Below are 19,824 nucleotides of genomic sequence, written 5' to 3' on the forward strand. Positions count from 1 at the left end.
AAGATGTGGTTTATGTATACAATGGAATATTATTCAACCATTAGAAATGACAAATACCCACCATTTGCTTTGACGTGGATGGAACTGGAGAGTATTGTCCTGAGTGAATTAAGTCAATCGGAGAAGGACAAGCGTTATATGTTCTCATTCATTTGGGGAATATAAACAAAAAATAGTGAAAGGGAATAAAGGGGAAAGGAGAAAAATTGAGTGGGAAATATCAGAAAGGGAGACAGAACATGAGAGACTCCTAACTCTGGGAAATGAACAAGAGGTGGTAGAAAGGGGTGACTGGGTGACAGGCACTGAGGGGGGCACTTGATGGGATGAGCACTGGGTGTTATTCCACAGGTTGGCAAATTGAACACCAATAAAAAATTAAAAAAATAATAATAAAAATAATAACTTCAAAGAAAAAAACTAAAAATTCTTCATTAACATTTTATTAATAATTAACAATTTTATAAATAGGTATTATGCAAATGTATGTTTTAAAATTAGTAATAGGGACTCCTGGGTGGCTCAGTGGTTGGGCATCTGCCTTCAGCTCACGCCGTGATCTTGGGATCCAGGATTGAGTCCCACATTGGGCTTCTTGCGGGGAGCCTGCTTCTCCCTCTGCCTATGTCTCTGCCTCTCTCGCTGTATCTCTCCTAAATAAATAAATAAAGTCTTTAAGAAATTGTAAATAATTGTTTGAAATTTTATTTCCAAAATTATTTGAGATGTAAAAACAGGGATATGTGCCCAGACTCTGTACTTCCATGATACTGTATATGTCTATTATTGTCTGATAATTACTTTTTAAATAAGCTTTTTGTTTGTTTCAGAAGAGTTTTACAGAAAAATTGCAATTTTTAAAAAAACGTTTTGTTTATTTGTTTGGCACAAAGAGCACAAGCAGGGGGAGTGACAGGCAGATGGAAAAAGAGAGGACCCTGGGATCATGAGCTGAGCTGAAGACAGATGCTTAATCAACTGAGCCATCCAGGCACCTCCAAAATTGCAATATTAATGCACATAATTCTTTTAAACCTTACACCTAGTTATTATCATTGCATTTTACATTAGTTTAGTACATTTATCACAACTAATGAACCAATATTGATATTTTATTATTAACTGAAGTCTGTATGGATCCCCTTAGTTTTTACCTAATGTTCTTTTCCTTTCTTATGATCCCATCTAGGATAGCGTATTATGTTTAACCATATGTGTTTTTGGGCTCCGCTAGACTGAAGCTTTCTTAGACCTTCCTTGTTTTGAAGACTCATTTTGAGGAGTGTTAGACAAGTATTTTATGTAAAACTTCACAATTCCATTTTGTCTGATTTATTTTTCAGGATTACAATGGGGATATAGTTTTTGTAAGGAATATCCAAAGACATAAAATGGCATTCTTATCACATGATATCAAGGATACATATTTTCAACATGACTTATCACTGATGATGTTGACCTTGATCACCGGGCTGAGATAGTTTAAGTTTCTCCTTTAATCAAGTTTCTCCTTTGTGAAGTTATGCCCTCTCTCATCATGCTCAGCCTCCTGGAGGGGAGGGTATCTATATAAATTATTTGGAATTCTTCTGAACAAGAGACTTGTCTATTCTTGCTTATTTATTTATTTATTTATTTATTTATTTATTTATTTAATAATTTATACCAACACTCTTGAATATCTATTTTACTATTCTTTACATTGTGATCTAACACCAAACACCACAGGTTTTGTTGTTGTTGCTCAAATTGTTCTAGGTTTTATCTCCACTGGGAGGTCATTAGTTGGCTCTTGTGTTCTTCTAATAAAACACATCATTTTATTTTTAAGTATTTCCTTACTTTCTGTCACTACAAGGTGCTCTAGGGTGATCTGGAATATTTCTTGCTCATGCCCTAGATTCAGCCATTTTCCAAGGGGTTCTGGTTCCTTTTATTGGCAAAAGGTAACAGAAACTATGCCCTAAGCACTGAGTGTGCTTTTTGCTGCTGGGTGATGGTTATTTCTGAGCTTCCAGATAGAGCTTGAAAGTATATGCTAATGTTTTATCTATCTATACATACATCTATTAGTATCTCTGTATGTATCCATTTGTATCTACATTAAACACAATGCAAATTCATAATGCTGTCACCAGCTCTAATCCTACACATGTGGTTCATTCTGGGCTTTCTTTTTTATTATTTTTTATTTTTTGAAGATTTTATTTATTTACTCGAGAGAGAGAGATAGAGAGAGAGATAAGCAGAGACACAGGCAGAGGGAGAAGCAGGCTCCATGCAGGGAGCCCAAGTGGGACTCAGTTCAAGGGTCTCCAGGATCAGGCCCTGGGCTGAAAGTGGTGCTAAACCACTGAGCCACCAGGGTTGCCCATTCTGGGCTTTCTTTTTGCTTTTCTTTTACCTCTCACACCACCAGTGAGAAACTTGGCTCCGACCATTCACCATCCAGTTACTTATTCACTTTTAGTACATAAATATATCAGTTGTAGAAGTATTAACTCGTGCATCATTGAGAAACAACTTTACCAACTAGGGTATAGTGCTTATGGTAGTTTATTTTGTCTTTAGTCTTACAATCTCTACTTATTTCCCAAGTTACTTAGCTCAGCAGCTCTTCTCTCCAGCTCTCTCTCCTTGGTGAGATTATGTCATAAATTTTAGATAGCTCTAAATCCTTTCATTATAGTCTGCATTTCCGTTTGGTATCCTCTGACAATCTACTTGGGTTTGCTTTATTTTACATGCATAAATGTTTACTCTTTGAGTCAAAAAGTTCTATGGGCTTTGACAAATGGATAGTGTTATCTATACAACAATATAACACCATAGGAGAGTTTCATAATCCTAAAAACTTCTGTGTTTCAATCCTCCCCTTTCACAAACAGTAGAAATCATGGTCTATTTTCTATCTCTATGGTTTGCTTTTTCTAAATTGTCATATAAATGTGATCCTATAGTATGTAGCATTTTTAGACTGTCTCACTTCCTTAGTAATATACATTTAAAATTCATGTACATTTTATTGCAAAGATTGCTAGCTCTTTTTAAAATTACTGAATAGTATTTTTCCATTGTATGTATGTACCAGAATTTGTTTACCTGCTCACTTATCGAAGGACATTTTGGTAGTTTTCAGTTTTGACAATTGCAAATGAAGCTACTAAAAACATTAGTGTGCAGGCTTTTGTGTGATATAACTCTTTAAATCAACTGGATAAATATATAGAGGTACAGATTATATGTAAAACCATTGTTTATGAGAAACTGTTAAAGTACTTCAAAGGCAGCTATTACATTTTGTATTCCCATCAACAATGTTAAGGGTGTCTCTTGCTCTACATCCTTACTAGCAATTGGTATTGCCATGATTTTAAAAAAAATTTAGTTTTTATTTAAAATCCTCTTAGTTAACATACTGTGCAATATTATAGTCTAGGTGTGCAATTTGGTGATTCAACAATTCCATGCAACATCTGGTGCTCATCACAACAAATGCACTCCTTAATCCCCATCACCTATTTAACCCATTCCCTACCATTGACCTCCCCTCTTGTAATCATCAGATTGTTCTCTATAGTTAAGAGTCTGTTTCTTCATTTTTCTCTCTCTGTTTTTGTCTCCCTGATCATTCATTTTGTCTCTTAAATTCCACTTATACACAACATAAATTCAAAATGGATTAAAGACCTAACTGTGAGATGGAAAACCATCAAAATCCTAGAGGAGAAAACACACAGTAAATTCTTTGACATCAACCATAGTAACAGGGACTTAAACACTTCTGCACAGTAAAGGAAACAATTAAAAAAAACCCTAAAAGGTAACTATGACATAGGAGAAGATATTTACAATGACATATCTGATAAAAGGTTAGTATCCAAATCATATGAAAAACTTACCAACTCAACGCCCAAAAGACAAATAATCCAGTTAGAAAATGGGCAGAAGACATGAATATACATTTTTTAAACAAATATTCAACAGACACATGAAAAGATGCTCAACATCACTCATCATCAGGGAAATACAAATCAAAACCACAAAGAGATATCACATTACACCTGTTAGAATGACTAAAATTAACAACAAAGGAAACAACAGATGTTGGCAAGGATGCAGAGAAAGGGGAGCTCTCTTAAAATGTTGGTGGGAATGTAAACTGGTGCAGCCATTCTGAAAAATTGTATGGAAATTCCTAAAAAAGTTAAAGATAGAACTACCCTATGATCTAGAAGTTACACTACTAGGTGTTTACCCAATAGATACAAAATTCTGACTCAAAGGAGCTCATGCACCCCAATGTTTATAGCAGCACTATCAACAGTAGCCATATTATGGAGAAAGCTCAAAAGTCTATCGACCAATGAATGAATAAAAATGTGCTGTATATACAATGGAATATGGAATATTACTCAGCCATAAAAAAGAATGAAATAGGGACACCTGGGTGGCTAAGTGGTTGAGCATCTGCCTTTTGCTCAGGGCTGTGATCCTGGAGTCCTGGGATCGAGTCCCACATCAGGTTCCCTGCATGGAGCCTGCTTCTCCCTCTGCCTGTGTCTCTGCCTCTCTCTCTGTGTCTCTCATGAATAAATAAATTAAATCTTAAAAAAAGGAATGAAAAAACTGCCAATTGCAATATAGATAAATCTATATAACATTATGATAAGCTAAATAAGTGAATCAGAGAATTACAAAAAACCTATGAGGTGTTTTTTTAAAAAAAATTAACTACTATAATAAAAGTGTTCGAGTAATCCACTACTTTTTAAGATTACAGATGAAAAATGATGTTGAGTTGCTTTTCATCTTCTAGTTTGCCATATGTGCACCTTCTTGGATGGGATGTTTTAGAACTTTTCTCCAGATTTTAATAGTATTGAGTTTTATTTTTATTTAAATTCAATTTGCCAACATATAGTATAACACCCAGGGCTTATCTCATCGTGTGCCCTCTTCAATGCCTGTCACCTAGTTACCCCATCCACCCACTCATCTCCCCTTCAGCGACCCTTTTTTTGTTTCCCAGAGTTAGGAGTCTCTCGTGGTTTGTCTCCCTCTCTAATTTTTCACCAATTAGTTCCTCTCCTTCCCTTATGGTCCCTTTTACTATTTCTTATATGCCACATAGGAGATAAACCATATGATAATTGTCGTTCTCTGATTGACTTACTTCACTCAGCATAATACCCTCCAGCTCCATCCATGTTGAATCAAATGGTGGGCATTCATGCTTTCTGATGGCTAAGAAATATTCCATTGTATATATAGACCACATCTTCTTTATCCATTCATCTGTTGAAGGACATTGTGGCTCCCACCACAGTTTGGCTATCATGAATATTGCTGCTATGAACAGTGGGGTGCAGATGTCTCACCATTTCACTCCATCTGTATCTTTTGGATAAATACCCAGTAGTGCATTGCTGGGTCTTAGGGTAGCTCTATTTTTTTTAAGATTTTATTTATTTATTCATGAGACACAAACACACACACACACACACAGAGAGAGAGAGAGAGAGAGAGAGGTAGAAGGAGAAGCAGGCTCCATGCAGGAAGCCCAATGTAGGACTCAATCTCTGGTCTCCAGGATCACACCCTGGGCTGAAAGTGGCACTAAACCGGTGAGCCACCTGGGCTGCCACAAGGTCATAGGGTAGGTCTATTTTTAACTCTTTGAGGAATCACCACAGTTTTCTAGAGTGGCTGCACCAGTTTGGATTCCCACCAACAGTGTAAGAGGGTTCCTGTTTCTCCACATCTTCACCAATGTTTATTGTTTCCTGTCTTGTTAATTTTAGCCATTCTCTGGTGTGAGGTGGTATCTCATTGTGGTTTTGATTTGTATTTCCCTGATGGCAAGTGATGCAGAGTATTTTTTCATGTGCTTGTTGGCCATGTCTATGTCTTCTTTGGAGAAATGTCTGATCATGTCTTCTGCCCATTTCCTGACTGGATTATTTGTTTCTTGGGTGTTGTGTTTTGTAAGTACTTTATAGATCTTGGATACTAGTGCTTTATCTGATATGTCATTTACAATTATCTTCTCCCATTCTGTAGGTTGCCTTTTAGTTTTGTTGACTATTTCCTTTGCTGTGAAGAAGCTTTTTTATCTTGATGAAGTCCCAATAGTTCATTATTACTTTTGTTTCCCCTGTCTTTATAGATGTGTCCTGTAAGAAGCTGCTATGGCCAAATTCAAAATGGTTGTTGCCTATGTTGTCCTCTAGGATTTTGCCATCAAAATTTTCTCACATTTAGATCTTGCAACCATTTTGAGTTTATTTTGTGTATGGTGTAAGAGAACGGTCTAGTTTCAATCTTCTTCATGTGGCTGTCCAATTTTCCCAACACCACTTATTAAAGAGACTGTCTTTTGTTCTATTGGATATTGTTTCCTGCTTTGTCAAAGATTAGTTGACCATAGAGTTGAGGAACCATTTTTAGGTTCTCTATTCTATTACATTGATCTGTGTGTCTGTTTTTGTGCCAGTACCACACAGTCTTGACGATCACAGCTTTGTAATACAGCTTAAAGTTCGGCATTGTGATGCCCCTGGCATTGGTTTTCTTTTTCAACATTCCTTTGGCTACAGGGATTTTTCTGGTTCCATACAAATCTTAGAATTATTTGTCCCAGCTCTGTGAAGAAAGTCCATGGTATTTTGATATGGATTCCACTGAATATGTAGATTGCTCTGGATAACATAGATATTTTCACAATATATATTTTTCCAATCCATGAGCATGGAATGTTTGTCCATGTCTTTGTGTCTTCCTTGATTTCTTTCATGAGTGTTCTGTAGTTTTTAGGGTATATATCTTTTACTTCTTTGGTTAGACTTATTCCTAGGTATCTAATCGTTTTATGTGCAATTGTAAATGGGATTTATTCCTAAATTTCTCTTTCTTCAGTCTCATTGTTATTCTATGAAAATGCCACTGATTTCTGTGCATTGATTTGTATCCTGTCGCATTGCTGAATTGTTGTATGAGTTCTAACAATTTTCAGGTGGAACATTTTGGGTCCTCTATATACAGTATCATGTCATCTGTGAAGAGTGAGAGTTTGACTACATCTTTGCTGGTATTGATGCCTTTTATTTCTTTTTGTTGTCTGATGCCTGAGACCAGGACTTCTAGTACTATGTTGAACAGTGATGAGTGAGAGAGTTGGTGAGAGTGGGCATCCCTGTCATGTTCCTACCTTAAGGGAAAAGCTCTTAGTTTTTCCCCATTGAGAATGATTTTTGCTGTGGGCTTTTCATAGATGGCTTTTATGATATTGAGGTATATTCCCTATATCCCTACACTTTGAAGAGTTTTAATCAGGAATGGATGCTGTATTTTGCAAATGCTTTCTCTGAATCTATTGAGAGGATCATATGGTTCTGGTCTTTTCTTTTATAATGTGATATATCATGTTGGTTGTTTTACGAATGTTGAACCCCCCTTGCATTCCAGGGATAAATCCCATTTGATTATGATGATTAATCTTCTTATTCTACTGTTGGATCCTATTGGCTAGTATCTTGGTAAGAATTTTTGTGTTCATGTTCATCAGTGATATTGGTCTGTGATTCTCCTCTTTGATGGGATTTTTGTCTAGGTCTGGGGATTAAGGTATGACTGGCCTCATTGAACAAATTTGGAAGTATTCTTTCCATTTCTATCCTTTGGAACAGCTTTAATAGAATAGGTATTATTTCTTCTTTAAGTGTTTGTAGAATTCCCCTGGGAAGGCATCTGGCTCTGGACTTTTGTGTCTTGGGAGGGTTTTGATGACTCTCAATTTCCTTGCTCATTATTGGCCAGTTCAAGTTTTCTATTTCTTCCTGTTCCAGTTTTGGTAATTTGTGGTTTTCCAGAAATGCATCTATTTCTTTTAGATTGCCTAATTTGTTGGCATATAGTTGAACATAATACATTTTTTAAATCTTTCATATTTCCTCACCTTGTGATCACTCCTCTTTCATTCATGATTTTATTAATTTAAATATCTTCTCTTTCTTTTTAATAAGTCTGGCTAAGGGTTTAATCTAATTAATTATTTCAAAGAACCGGCTCCTGTTTTTATTGATCTGTTCTACAGTTCTTCTGGTCTCTATCTCATCTACTTCTGCCCTAAACTTTATTTCTCTTCTCCTTCTTGGATTAGGTTTTATTTCCTATTATTTCTCCAGTTCCTTTCGGTGTAAGGTTAGCTTGTGTGTTTGAGATTTTTCTATATTTTTGAGAGAGGCTTTTATTGAAATGTACTTCCCTCTTAGGACCACCTTTGCTGTATCCCAAGATTTTGAACAGCTGTGCTTTCATTTTCATTAGTTTGCATCTTTTTAAATTCTTCTTTATTTTCCTGGTTGACTCATTCATTTTTTAGTCCTACTAAACCTCTTTAACCTCCAAGTGTTTGAATTCCTTCCAAATGTCTTCTTGTGATTGATTTCTAATTTCAAAGTATTGTGGTCCAAAAATATTCACTGAAAAATCTCAATCCTTTGGTATAGTTTGAGACCTGATTTATGACCCAGTATGTTGTCTATTCTGGAGAAAGTTTCCTATGCACTTGAGAAGAACGTGTATTCTGTTGCATTATGATGGAATGTTCTCTATATATCTGTGAAATCCATTTGGCCCAGTGTGTCATTCAAAGCCCTTGTTTGTTTGGTGATCTTTTGCTTAGAAGATCTGTCCTGGGCTGAGAGTGGGGTGTTGACATCTTGTACTAATAATGTATTATTATCTATGTGTCTCTTTGGTTATCAATTGATTGATATAGTTGGCTGCTCCCACATTAGGGGTATAAATATTCATGATTGTTAGGTCTTCTTGTTGGAGAGACCCTTTAAGTATGATATAGTGTCCCTCTTCATCTCTTATTACTGTCTTTGGTTTAAAATCCAATTTATCTGATATGAAGATTGCTACTCCAGCTTCCTGTGAGGACCATTTGCATAGTAAATGGTTCTCCAGCCCTCTTTTTCAATTTGAAGGTGTCCTTAGGTCTAAAATGAGTCTCCTGTAAACAACTCATAGATGGGTCTTACCTTTTTATCCAGTCTGATACCCTGGTTCTTTTGACTAGATCACCTAGCTCATTCACATTCAGAGTAACTATTAAAAAATTTGAATTTAGTGTCATAGTATTACCTACACAGTTTCTGTTTCTGCAGATTGTTGCTTTGGGCTCCTTCTTCATTTACAGGGTCCCCCTTAATATTTCTTGCAGAGCTGGTTTGGTGGTCACATATTCTTTCAGTTTCTGTCTATTCTGGAAGCTCTTTATCTTTCTTTCTAGTCTTAATGACAGCCTTGCTGGATAAAGTATTCTTGGCTTCATGTATTTCTAGTTTAGTACCCTGAATATATCATATAAGTCCTTTGTGGCCTGCCAGGTCTCTCTGGAAAGGTCTGCTGTTAATCTGATATTGTCTCCATAAAATTTAAGAATCTCTTATCTTGAGCTGATTTTAGGATTTTCTCTTTATCTCTGAAATTTGCAAGCTTCATTCTTATATGCCAGGGTGTTGTTTGGTGTTTGTTGATTTGGGGTGGTTCCTCTCTGTCTCTTGGATATGAGTGCCTGTTTCCTTCCCTAGATTAGGGAAATTCTTAGCTATAATTTCTTCAAGCATATCTTCTGGTTCTCTCTCTCCATATCCTCTGAAATCTCAATAATATGGATGTTATTCTTTTTCAAACTATCACTTAATTCTCAGAGTCTTTCCTCGTGGTCTCTTACTTGTTTCTTTCTGGCTTTCCTCCCTTTCATCAACTTTTCTTCTATGTCACTTATTCTCTCTTCTGCCTCATTTACCCTAGCTGTTAGAACATCCAGTTAAGACTGCATCTCAGTTAGAGTATTTTACATTTCAGACTAATCAGATCTCTTTTCTGCAGTAAGAGCTTCTCTAGAGTCTTTCATGCTTTTTTTCAAGACCCTTTAGAATTTTTATAATTGTAATCCTGAATTCTATCTCTGACATCTTACTTAAATCCATATCCATTAGGTCGGTGGCAGAGAGTATTACCTCTGATATTTCTTTTGTGGTGAATTCTTCCTTCTAGTTTTGTCCAGTGCAGAATGGCTGTATGAATGAGCAGAGTCAAAAATATCAACCACGACCCAAGCAAAATACACACTAGACAATTCCAAAGAGCTCAAGGACCATAAAATAAAAGAAAGAAGACAATGAAAGTGAAAAAAACAAATTTGAAATGTGGGGGTTGGAAATAGGGAGAGAGAGATATAATTCCACAGAGTGGACCAAGATGGTGATCCATTTGGTCCTGAGTGTATTTGGTTTGTATGTTAGAAGGCACTAAATTCCAAAATTATAGACCAAACAAAACATATATATACAAACATTAAATTGAATACCCTGAAAGGAAACCAAAAATGAAGAAAATATCTATAACATGTTATAAAAACATGAAAGCCAAAAAGGAAAAAAATTTAAAAATTAAGCGTTGATCAAATACTATAGCTAAGATGGAAAAGAGAAGGAATATTGGAAGTTTTTAACCTGAAAGATAATTATAAGGAAAAAAACCCCTCAAGTTCTATGTACTATTTTCTCACAATTCTGGAGTTTTTCTGTGCTTCTTGGTCAGTAAATTTGCTGTCCCCCTGTTCTTCCAGCTGATCTTCTGGGAGAGGGGCCTACTGTACTGATTCTCAGGTTTCTGTGCCTGGGCAGAGATGCCCTGCCTGTTACCAGGTGGCTGGACTCATTTTGAGATATTAGACCTGTGAAGCCTTTGTTCCCTAGAGGCCATGCCTCTCGAGAGTGAGAGGGGGAAAAAAGTGGCAGCAGCAAGATCTTTAGTTCTGGAGCCATTGTGCCAAACTGCACACTCCTATAGTGTGCACTCCTTCAACTCCTCCTGGAAGCCAACGGGGTGTGTGTGTGTGTGTGTGTGTGTGTGTGTGTGTGTTTTGGGAGGACACTGACTTGTACAATTTAAAGAGCATCAGGTTCTGGGAAAGCTTTCCCTGGCTCCTGTGCTCACTGGCTCAGCCCCTCCCATCTCTGAGGAAACAGAGATCTCCTCACTTTCCTCCATTTCAGGGTCCTGGAATGGAAAGTGTTCATTCCATAGATTGTGCACACACTCCACTTCTCCCAGATGCAAGCAGAGGGTTTCCCGTCCTTTACAAGGATCCAGCACAGACAACCATCCCCTGATCTGTCCACAGTTTATGGTGTATGGCACAAGTTGGGTTTTCTTCCAGGATCACTGACCTAAACCCATTTCCTGCTCCAGTGCTTGGGAACTTTGCTAACTCAGGCTCCCCTGCTCAGGCTCCCTTGTTTTTTCTATGCCTCCGCAATACTGAGACCTCACTGTCTCTCCTGTGATTCTGACTATTTCACCACTGAGCACTTTTCATGCAGGGAAGCCTCTCTCAGGAGCAGATTTCTAAAGGTCCAGATTTTGTGCTCCAGAGCTGTATCACTTTTCTGCAGGCAGCTTAAAAGGGCTCCCCCACCCCGGTATTTATCTTCTTATATATATCCCCTCCATTGCTCTGCTCTGCACTCCTATGTTGTAAGAAGTGGTCTCTTTTCTATATGTCTTGTTCTAGCTACTCTTTCTTTACATCTCACGTTGAATTCATAGGTATGTAGGATGGTTTAAAAGTTATCTAGTTAAATTTGGGGGTCAGATGAAATGAGCACCCTTATCCTGCCTCTATCCTTGGATTGAGTTTTAAAGATTAATTGAGCTTTAAAAATTCTTTGTATGATGTGGCTACAAATCAGATATGTGGTTTGAAAATGTTGTCCTTTAGTCTGTGGTTTGTCTTTTCATTCTCATTACAGTCTTTCAAATAACAAAGTTTTAAAATTATGTTAAAGTCTAATTTATTAATTTTTCCTACATCATGTTTTTAGTATTCTAAAATCTCTTCACAAAAACTAAAGTTATATAGATTTTTCCCTCTTTGCTCCTAGAATTTTTTATCGTTTTTCATTTTCCATTTAGGTCTATGATCCATTTTGAGTAAATTTTTGTGTAAGACATTATTAGGTCAATATCTAGGTTGTTTATTTATTTACACAAATTACATTTAATTTTGAAGTTAGTGTTTGTTGAAAAGGCTACTCTTTTTCTACTGAGTACCTGTGCACCTCTGTTAAGAAAGAGTTGACAAAAAAAGAAAAACAAAAAACATGACAATTTTCATGTGTGCCTATTCCTAGGCTCTCTATACTGTTTCACTGATCTATTTATTCTGTTCACAGATTATACCATACTATTCCCAATACCATTCTATCTTGGTTACTGTAGCATTTTGCAGTCGCCATTAAGTAGTGTCAATCCTTTGACTTTGTTCCTTTTTTCTCAGTTCTTTTTCTTTCCATATACTTTTAGAATCAGTTTGCTGATACCCATGGAACAAGAATCATGCTGGGATTTAGAATGGGATTTTGTTGAATCAGTATATTAAAGTATGGAGAATTGACTGCTTAATATATTAAGTCTTTTAAACATGGAATATACTTCCATTTATTTGGATCTTCTTTGATAGCCATCACCAGGGCTTTGCAGTTTTCTATGTATGGTACCTGTACATATTTTGTTAGATATATACCAAAGTATTTCTTTTTTGTGTTATTACAATATTTTTAGTTCCAAATTCTAAAACATTCAGTTTCTTACCAGTGACAGTATTACAGAATTTTAAAAAATGGTTCTCATTAGGTTAAGAAAATTCCATTATATTCATAGTTTACTGATAGTTTTGATCACAAAGGGTGTTACCTTTTTTAGTGCTTTTTATGGATTATTATGATCATATGATTTTTAAATGTGGTCTGATAATATAATTGATTGCATGGATTGACTTACAAATATAGAACTTCTCTTGTGTACTTTGAATGAACTTTGGTTGTGATGTTATCCACTTTATATATTTCTTGATTTGTTTTGCTAATATTCTGTTAAAGATTTTTGTGTCTCTGTTTATCAGAGATCAGTCTGCAGCTCTCTCTCTGTCTCTCTTTTAGTAAAATCTTCATCTAATTTTGTCATTAGGACAATGTAGTCTTCAAAAAATAAATAGGCAATTTGTTCCTACTTCTAATTTCTAGCAGAGATTGGTACTATTTATTCTTTTATATTTGATTAAAATTTGCCAGTGAAACATCTGAACCTAGTCATTTCTTTTCAGAAAAATTTAACGCCTAAAATCTCTTTAATAGTTGTATAGTTTTTCATGTTATTCATTTCTGCTTCAGTGAGTTTTGTTAACTTATGTATTTCAAAGAACTTGTCTGTTTCATTTGTCAAGATGCCTGGCTCAATGGTTGAGCATCTGCCTTTGGCTCAGGACATGATCCCTGGTCCAGGGATCAAGTCCCGTATCAGGCTTCCTGTGGGGAGCCTGCTTCTCCCTCTACCTCCTGTGTCTCTGCCTCTCTCTCTGTGTCTCTCATGGGTAAATAAAAAAAATATTTAACCCCCCCCCCCCAAAAAAAAAACAAATCTTTCAACATAGAGGTAATCACTAATTCCCCTATTATAATTTTAATGTTTACTGACTCAATAATGAAATGCTGCTTTCAATCCTGGCCTTAGTAATTTGTATTATCTTTCTTCTTGGTTAGCCTGGCTAGAAGTTTGTTAACTTTACTAATATTTTAAAGAATGACTTTTGGTTTCATTTTCTGTTTTCATATTTTTATTTCATTGACATATGCTTTAATTTTTATTTCCATTTCTTCTATTGCTTTAAGTTCAACTTAATAATATATCTTCAGTGTCCTGGGGTTCAAGCTTAGATTAAATGATTTTAGATATTTTCTTGTTTTTCTCTCTATTCTTTAAACACTGATTTAGGGCAGCCCAAGTGGCTGCCTACAGCCCAGGGCATGATCCTGGAGACCCGGGATCAAGTCCCACGTCAGGCTCCCTGCATGGAGCCTGCTTCTCCCTCTGCCTATGTCTCTCTCTCTGTGTCTCACGAACAAATAAATTTTAAAAATCTTTAAAAATAAAATGAATAAACACTGATTTAGTATGCCATGGATTTTGATGAGTTATTTTATTTGATTTTGATCTAAATACTATTCTCTGTTATATTTTTACTTATTTCAATTTTTAAGAATTATTTTTCTTTTAAATTCCAGTATAGTTAAAATACAGTTGTATTATAGTTTCAGGTATACAATATAGTGATTCAAAAATTCTATACATTGCTCAGTGATCATTGTGATAAGTGTACTCTTAATCCCCTTTGCTATTTCAACATCCGCTCACCCCCTTCCCCTCTGGTAACCACTAGTTTGTTCTCTATACTTAAGAGTGTTTCTTGGTTTGTCTCTCCCTCTTTTTCCCTTTGCTTGTTTGTTTTGTTTCTTAAGTTCCACATATGATTGAAATCAGATGGTATTTGTCTCTCTCTGACTGACTTATTTCACTTAGCATAATACTCTCTAGCTCCATCCTTGTTATTGCAAATGGTGAGATTTCATTCTTTTTTATGGCTATTATTCCATTGTATGTATACACCACATTTTCTTTATTCATTTATGTATGAATAGTTGATGACTATCGGACTGCTTCCATAATTTGGCTATTGTAAATACCCCTAAGGTAAACATAGGGGCGCATGTGTCCTTTTGAATTAGTGTTTTTGTATTTTTTGGATAATTACCCAGTAGTGTGATTACTGGATCATAGGATAGTTCTATTTTTATTTTTTTGAAGAAACTCCATACTGTCTTCCATAGCCCCTGCACTAATTTGCATTCCCATGATCATTTTGAGAGAAATCCTTTGTCTCCACATATTCACCAGCACTTGTTTTTTGGTTTTAGCCATTTCCACAAGTGTGAAGCAGTATATCATTGTGTTTTTTTTTTAAGATTTTATTTATGTATTCATGAGAGACACAGAGCAAGAATGAGAGAGAGAGAGAGAGAGAGAGAGGCAGAGACACGAGCAGAGGGAGAAGCAGACTCCATGCATGAAGCCTGATGTAGGACTCGATCCCAGGACTTCCAGGATGACACCCTGAGCCAAAGGCAGACGCTCAACCACTGAGCCACCCTGGAGTCCCTTCATTGTGTTTTTGATTGCATTTCGCTGATGATGAGTAATATTGAGCATTTTTTCATGTGTCTGTTGGCCATCTGGATGTCTTCTTTGGAGAAATATATGTCCATGTCTTCTGCCTATTTTTTAATTGGGCTATTTGACTTTCTTTTTTTGTGTTAAAGTGTATGTTCTTGATATATTTTGGATACTATCCCTTTATCAGATAGGTCATTTGCAGCTATCTTCTCCCATTCAATATGCTGCCTTTTTAAAAAAAAATTTTATTTATTTATTTGAAAGAGAGAGAGAGAGAGAGAGAGAGAGAGAGAAAGCATGAGGAGGGCAGGTGGGAGAAGATCAGGGGAGAGGGGAAAGCAGATTCCTTGCTGAGCAGGTACCCTGATGTGGGGCTCAATCCCAGGACCCTGGGATTATGACCTGAGATGAAAGCAGATGCTTAGTGGATTGAGCCACCCAGACACCTCCACTGCCTTAAATTTTGTTGATTGTTTCCTTTGCTGTGCGGAAGCTTTTTATCTTGGTGAAATCTCAATAGTTTAGCTTTGCTTTTGTTTCCCTTGTCTCAGTAGATATACATAGAAAAAAGTTGCTAGGTCCAATGTCAGAGAAATTTTTGCCTATATTCTGTCCTAGGATGTTTATAGTTTTTGGTCTCACATTTAGGTCTTTCATCGATTTTGAATTTATTTTTGTGTGTGGTGTAAGAAAGTGGTCCAGTTTCATTCTTATGCATGTGCTGTCCAGTTTTCCCAACATCATTTGTTTTCCCCATCAGATATGCTTTTCTGCTTTGTTAATGACTACTTGACCTGAATTACTTCTGGGCTTTCTAACCTATTCTATTGATCTATGTGCTTTCCCAGATTAGGGAAGTTTTCAGCTATTATTTCTTCAAATGTTATTTACTTCACTTTCTTTCTCTTCTCCTTCTAAGAATCCTATAATATAAATGTTATGCTTTGGTGGTGTTGCCAAGTTCTCTGTCTGTTCTTATTATGCAATATGTTTGTCTCTCACTTGTTAGCTTGATTGTTTTTCATTACTCTATTCTCCAGATCACTTATATGTTCCTCTGCTTCCTGTAGCCGACCACTATTCTTTCCATCTATTGTATTTTTAGCATCATTTATTGAGTTCTTCATTTTTTATTTTTTTTAATAATAAATTTATTTTTTATTGGTGTTCAATTTGCCAACATACAGAATAACACCCAGTGCTCATCCCGTCAAGTGCCCCCCTCAGTGGCCGTCACCCATTAACCCCACTCCCTGCCCTCCTCCCCTTCCACCACCCCTAGTTCGTTTCCCAGAGTTAGGAGTCTTCATGTTCTGTCTCCCTTTCTGATATTTCCTACCCATTTCTTCTCCCTTCCCTTCTATTCCCTTTCACTATTATTTATATTCTCCAAATGAATGGGACCATATAATGTTTGTCCTTCTCTGATTGACTTATTTCACTCAGGATAATACCCTCCAGTTTATGTTATTTTTTATCCTTTGTCAAGGGTCTCACTGATGTCCCCCATCATTTTCTGAAGTCCAGTGAGTATCTTTATAATTATTACTTTAAATTCTCTATCAGGCATATTACTTATTTCTGTTTTGCTTTGATCTCTTGCTGTGATTTTGTCCTGTTTTCTTGTGTGGGACATACTCCTTTGTGTCCTCATTTTGTTGCTGTTTCTTTCAGAGTCTGTGTCTTACAACCTTTTCATCTCTAATCAACTTTTACTATAGTGGAGACTTGGTGTGAGGGAAGGAGAAAAATATGCAAGATTTTGCCAAATTCCCATCCAAAAGGGAATTTTCATTCTTCCAGCAATGTATTATAGAACTATGTTGTTTTCAATATTGTTCATTTGATAGGTGAGGAATTATCTCAGAGTTTTACTTTGCATTTCTTTTATTGTAAATGAGTTTGAACTTATTTTCATACACTCAAAGGACACTTACATATATTTTTTTCTGAATTGTTTCTTTATATTTTTGCCTATATAAAGTTAGCTTTATCATTTTCTTTTGAAAAACAAAAATATTTATATGCTATGTTTTATGAATTATTCCTTTTTCTTTTTTTAAGATTTATTTATTTATTTATTTATGAGAGAGAGAGAGAGAGAGAGAGGCAGAGACACAGGCAGAGGGAGAAGCAGGCTATATGCCGGGAGCCCCTGACACGGGACTCGATCCCGGGACTCCAGGATCACGCCCTGGGCCAAAGGCAGACGCTCAACCACTGAGCCACCCAGGGATCCCTTCCTTTTTCTTTTTAAAAATATTTTTATTTTGGAAAAATAGGTGCAACTGGTGTAGTCACACTCCGGTTTCCCAATTGCCACCACTTGCTTTATCATTCTTTCTCTCTACATTGAGATATTTTTTGGTAAACGGTTTGCCCTATTAGCATACATAATAGCCTTTTAACCCTAAATACTTCACTATGCATTTATTTCATTAAAAAAGGACACGTTTCCACAAAAATACGACTATGAAACATAAGCAAATTCATATTGACATAATACTACCATCTAATCCATGATTCCTATGCAAATTTTGCAGCTCATTACAAGTTTGAACTCAGTTTGAGATCATGTGTTGAACTCAGTTAAGATCATGACAGTTGTCATGCTCTATAGACTCCTTCAGTGTGGAACATTTCCTCAATTTTTCCTTACATTCACATCTTTGACCAATGCCTTTGTAAAAATAATGCATCATAACAGAATGCACATAATGTAGATTAGTCCTATTATTGACAATGGTAATATTATTACTTGGTTAAGATGATGCCTTCCAGGTTCTCTGTTGTAAAGTTAATGAATAAGTATTTCCTATTTATTTCCTGGAAAGTGATAAATATGATTTACAGCAAGCACCAGAAAACATACACACAGCACACATCCACACCCACACCCATACCCACACATTCAGAGTTGGAAAGCTTTACCCCATACCCATGTTTTCATCTGTTCTTTTTTTTTTATGGTTTTTCCTTTTTTTACATTTATATGTCTAATCTATTTGGAATTGTGTGTGTGTGTGTGTTCTGGGAAATATGGGTTTAATTTTTTTTTTTCAAATAACAAAGACTTGCTCCAATACTATTTATTTAAAAAAATGTATTTTGCCTTCTGTGTTTTCACATGCAACTTTTATCATATACTAAATTACTTGGGTCTATGTCTGCACTTCCTAATTTAGTTTGTTGGTCTCATCTATTTGGATTCTGATTCTATACTGTTTAAATTGTAGAAAACAATATATTTAGGCAATTTTAAAATACCAGATCTTGTAACATCTAGTAGAATTAATTGCCTCTCCTTAGAGCTTTTTTTTTCTCAGTGTTGTCTTCCAGCTGTATGTTTAGTTTTCCATACAAAATTTTGTATCAGTACAAAACTTGCAAATTTTATTGAATACAAAAAGTTTATTCATATTTTCACTGGAGTTGCCTTATACTCATAAATTAATTTAGGGAGAATTGAAGAAGTTAAGCGATCCTAAACAAGGACAAAGGATACATTCCTGGTTGTGCAAATCTGCTTTTGTGTCTTCTAAGAGTACTTCAGTATTTTGATCTTACAGGCTACACGTTTCCTAATAAGTTTATTCCTAAGTATTTTATCTTCCTTATTGTTTTTGAATATGGAATTTCCTCTACCATTATATCTTCTAATTGGCGATTTTTAGTATATATCAAAGCTATTTTTGAATTAATTTTATATCTTTTTCCTTGGCAAATTGTTGAGTTAATTTTATCATTGATTTTCTAGGGTTATAGATATACTATCAAATTTTCTGCAAATAGTTTTACTTCTTTTCCAATTCTCACGAGTCTTATTGATTTTTCTATCTAATTGCGTTAACACATCTAGTACAGTGTTCAATAGGAATGAAGATACTGAGCATCCTTTCTGTTTATCCGATCTTCTTGGAAGTACCTCTTATATTTGACAATTAAGCAAGATAGTGGTTTCACAAAGTATGCATAGATCTCTATTTTTTAATGTTTTTATCATTAAGAGTGTTAAGTTTTTTCAGTGTCTTTTCTGCAAAATGGAGATAATAATATGATTTTCTCTTTAGATCTAATACCATCCATTGTAGTAATGAATTTCAATTTTTGCAACAAGCTTATATTATGAACTCAAATCTATTTGGGCATATGGCATTATTTTCTTAATATGGTGTTGGATTTTGTTGGGTGATAGCTTATTTAATATTTTTAATTGATAGTCAATGACATTGTTTTCTTATTAGCATGCTATATTTAAAATATTAATGATTGCGGTGCCTGAGTGCCTCAGTCAGTTAAGCATTGCCTTCAGCTAAAGTCATGTTCCCAGAGTCCTGGGGATCAAGTCCTGCATCAAGTTCCTTGCTCAACAGGAAGCCAGCTTTTCCGTCTCCCTGCCCCCTCTCTCTCAAATAAGTAAATAAAATATCTTTAAAAATAAAATATTAATGATCAATGTTATACTTGTTTATTGGACATTTTCTTTTCATTAGCTATTTTTTTGGAAACTTTAATGTAACATTGGGATTACTGGTTTTTTGAAAGTGTGTAATTTTCTTTTGTAATGATCTGAGCCTGGTGCATTTTGGAAGTAACTCTATGATAACTTTTTCTTTTCTTCTACTAAATTTGGTGCACTTAAGATTTCTATTGCTAATGGGATCAATTTTAGTAAGTTATTTTTTTTAACATAACAGAATTATTCATTTCTCTTAGGTTCCAAATTTATTTGTGAAA

The sequence above is a fragment of the Canis aureus genome, chromosome 2 (assembly GCF_053574225.1).
Source record: "Canis aureus isolate CA01 chromosome 2, VMU_Caureus_v.1.0, whole genome shotgun sequence".
In the NCBI taxonomy this organism is placed as follows: domain Eukaryota; kingdom Metazoa; phylum Chordata; class Mammalia; order Carnivora; family Canidae; genus Canis; species Canis aureus.